This window comes from Vitis vinifera, chromosome 5 (assembly GCF_030704535.1).
Source record: "Vitis vinifera cultivar Pinot Noir 40024 chromosome 5, ASM3070453v1".
Classification (NCBI taxonomy): domain Eukaryota; kingdom Viridiplantae; phylum Streptophyta; class Magnoliopsida; order Vitales; family Vitaceae; genus Vitis; species Vitis vinifera.
The window spans coordinates 7,149,667-7,154,273 of record NC_081809.1 but is presented as its reverse complement, the minus strand read 5'-3'; positions in this window follow the sequence as shown (position 1 = coordinate 7,154,273).

Genomic DNA, 4,607 nt, shown 5'->3' with positions numbered 1-4,607 from the left:
TGTTCTTAAAAACATCATAGTACCATATTTGAAAACCATTCTTAAAATTTGTTTTCAAAAATTAACGTTTCTAAACACATCTTAATAATTTTTATTCATGTACAGGTCCTTTATGAGAAGTTAGGCCTCTAAATATATTATAAAGAAATTGTGATATTATTCATTGTAGTTATGTCTTTTAATGTGGATAGATCATATAGAGTGCTTGTTCTGACGTTACATAGTATTGAAATAAGGCTTGAAAACCACACCAGGAACATGCAACTCTCTGATTCTTGACCATACCTGCAAAGCTGTTTCCTTTGTCTACATGCTTAAGAATTCCAAATGCTCTTGCACCTCTTACAAGATTCAAGGCTATGTTTGAGAACGGTTTAATTTGAAAATGTAGTATTTTTTGAGAACATATTTGACTTGTTTTCAATTATTTTTACTCGTTTTTTAAAATTATTTTAAAATATAATTATAAAAAAAATAATTGAAAATCAATACATGACTACATATTAAAAGTTTTTTTTTTAAAAAAAAATTATTTAGAAATATACAAAACATATTAAAAACATTCCAAATAGGATGGTTGCTGTAAAGGTTCCTAATTTTCATTCGTCCCATCGTTCTTGTGACAATTTTTGGCTCCAAGCAATCCTTTTTTGGGTAGCACTTCTGTTGGGTTATCTTTTTGACTATTTAACTGTGTTCTCCCACTACTCGAATAAGTTTTGTTTATACAACTGAAATAAAAATGGAGTATCTGCCTGTCTTGTCTTCCTTGGAGGAATACTCTAGAAAAGAATATTCGTTCAGAGTAAGCTTTCAAATGGCAAATCCACCATTGCCCGTCTTATTAAAAGCATTTAGAGATCTCAAGCCAAGTCAATACATCAATTTTCAAAGACCCTGGCCGGCTAAATTTATTCAGACCTTTGCTTCCCACCCCGACTCACTCTCCCCTATAAATACCCTATTTCCTCCCACAAACACTTTGCATCAGAAGAAGATCAGAACTGTAAGACAAGATGACAACTTGCCCTGATGGTAAGATTTTGTACATATTGGTTTATATAAACATTATGTATTATGCAGGAGATAATAAACTGTTCCATGTTTATGTATGTGTTTTCATGGTAAATTAAACTAGGCAAGAGTTCATGGCCAGAGCTGGTGGGCGTACATGGAGAGGCAGCAGCAGCAATTATTGAGAGGGAGAATCTGAATGTGAAGGCAGGCGTTGTGAAAGAAGGAACACTGGTGACCACTGATTTCCGTTGTGACAGGGTTCGTGTATGGGTTGATAGCTATGGCATCGTGAGTATGGCGCCTAAAATTGGCTAGGAGGCATCACCAGGGCTTGATCAAGAATGCATGGGTTTTAATACTATTTCAGAGAAATAAATATATTTTTCATGTTGGATATCATGCTTTGCCAGTCAATCTGTTAAGCTGTGTGGGACGTGTCCTATACCATATAATAAAATAAGAATGCATTTTTTGTCAAAGATATATAGAATGAGGCAATTTACCTGTCATTCGGAAGAATGGCTGAAAGCAACTTACAATAGATTCTAATCAGGTATGATCCAAAATATCGTAAAAACCTTCCAAATTAAATTAATGAGGCACCCGTGGCCATGTCTAGTAAGTGCCTGGCCGGTTATATTTGTTAAGACTAAAAATAAAAGAAGCAATGAAGCATTGACTAGAATAAGAATTTGATTGTCTGATTAACATGTAAACAATTTTATACTAACTATTAGAGTCAAATTAGAGGAGTGATAATGGAAGCTCTACCATCAAGGAATTAGGTCCATGATCCTAGGCATAATGTATGTCAAATGATCATTGACTGATATTCTTCTTTACAATATTGGATGCAATGAGGCCACATACCTGCTGCTGCATGCACCACAAGAAGGCATGGATACAAATACAACTCAATGAATTTTTTGTTTGACAATATACAAGAAGAGGAGAGCTCAACCTTCAGTTTTCCAATTTCATCCTTCTTTGGCCCAAATTTAATAATGAATTAATCGCGTATTTTACGTAGAATATTAAACAAACCTGTTATAATAAAGAAAATTCAATTGCAGATAGGTATTAGGATGTATTAAGCAATAATAAGTTTTTATTCAAAACATATACTCTCTGTTCATGCAAAACTCTTTATCATTTTTGTCCACTATTTTCTCTTTTCTTTGAAGGCAAAGAGTGGTCCTTAGGTTTGACATACGAAGATGGCAAACCTCACTCAGCATCCAACCATGATGCAGCAAAAACATTAATCATTACATACCCAGCTATCTACCTTCTTCTAAGCTGACTATGATCTCATTGGTAGAGCATGTTTTTGGATTGCCGGAAGAGGAAGAAGCCATGCTAGAAGGGCCTCTTCTCACAACAAAGGCTGGTGGGTACTGAAAGTGTGGTTTTTTTACTTTGGAGAATGAGAAATACATTGGACATGGTTGGATGATCACTCCGGTCTTCTTGTACACACAAGAGCCCAACATTAACACGCCTCAAAAATTCATTAGTTTCACATGTTTGAGTTTGTGTCTGGTCCATCAGATCCAACACCTTATCTTCCTTCATAATCTACAAGCCTGGGAAAATTTTTTGGCATTGAAATGTTAGGTTTGCAGTCATATAAATTTAATAGATATTATTGGTCAAATGTTACCTAATTTTTTAAGCTTAATATTGTTTGGGTGTTGTTTTGAAGGGATGTCATGGGTATGAAACCTTGTTGATCCTTTATTATCTTATTTATTCAGTCTCGGTGCAAACACAAAGAAGGCTCATATAACAAAACTCTAATAGACGATATCCTGGTCACAAGTGTCAAAATAGCCTACTACCTTCCTTTGTTTAAATCCGTTGGTGAGAGTGAGGTTTGTGTTTGGAGATGAAGAAAATCTATTGAAAGAATCCAGAAAATTACACAGCTCTCTCGTCTCTGTTTTCTGTTTCTTACAGGTGCTTTTAAAATGAGTGCAGAGAGAATACACAGAGAAGGGAACAGCAGTTCCAGGAGGTTCTAGAGATTTTCTAGTCTAACCAAATCTGTCACAAGTTATAACAAACTTGGTTAAGAGAGGCATGATGTGGCAGCTGCCATTTCTGTCTTCACATGCCCCCCTCAAACAAAAAGGGGATTCATCCACTTTGAGTTTGTTCTTCAACTGTAAAAATCTAGCTGTTGACAAAGGTTTGGTGAAGACATCAGCAACTTGGTCTATTGAAGGAACAAAGCGGATTTCTAATGTCTTTTGCAAAACCTTGTCTCGCACAAAATGCACGTCAATCTCAATATGCTTTGTTCGAGAATGGTATACATGATTGGCTGCTAGTGAAGCTGCTCCTTGATTGTCATACCAAATTACCGGTGAGAATTTGAGTTCAACTCCCAATTATCTTTGTAAAGAATGCATCCAAGTTAACTCTGTTAGCTTTTTTTCCTATAATGTGTGGTCATATATAATTATATTTATATGAATATTATTTAAGGGTATCAATTGATAAGTAGGTGAATCAATTGATTGGGCATCCAAGAGTCTTATGTATGGAAGACTCAAATTACAAATGGGGAGTTAGAAAATTTAACTCATATGAATGTGGTGTTACAATTTTTGTAACCCCATCTTTATGAAATTTATTTGTACATTATGTTTATGAGTAATGGAGGAAAATGGAAAGGTATAACCTATGCAATTATATGGATGCATTCAAGTTCATAACCCACCATTACCCATTAATTTGTACATAATGGGTGTAAATAATGAGTATAACTCCCATATAGTCTTTGATGGGAAGACTAAGAGATGTACAACTTATTATAAATTGAGTTCCAAGCCACACTCTCATTCTTATGTCTTTTTTTTTCTTGTTATTTATTTTTTAACAACATACACCACACAAGTGACCCATCTACTATATGAGAGTAGTGAGTTGAAGACCTTGACAATATAATTCACAAGGTGACTCAATCTTACTTCATGGATCAAGGTAAGAATATGATCATTATTTTAGTACTTCCATTTATTTGTTTTATGTATCCAAAATTGTTTTCAAAAATAATTATTTCCGCATAAAGTTTATGAAAGTTAGGTTAACAAACTCTACAACAACAAAAGCCAATGCACAATATTCTGACTTAGTAATTGATCGTGCTACCACACTTTGTTTCTTAGAACTCCAAGATACAAGATTTCCTCCAAAAAAATACACAATAGCCACTAGTGGATCGTCTGTCATTTGGACAGCTTGCCCAATCAGCATTAGAGAAGCCTACAAGGTCCAACTGTTTGCTAGACTTGAAGTGAAGGCCATGAGTAATGGTCCCTTTCAAGTAACAAAGTACTCTTTTACAAGCTTTCCAGTGAACATCAATAGGATTTTGTAAGAATTGACTCAACTTACTGACCATATATGAGATATCTGGACGTGTCATTGTGACATATTGTAATGCCCCAATAATATTTCTATAAAGTACAGGTTCTACCATAAGATCACCATCTCTCTTTGATAAGATTTTTCCTAAGGTAGCAGGGAATGTTAGAGGTTTAGCTTCATCCATCTTTGTTCGTTTTAGCAAGTCAACAACGTAT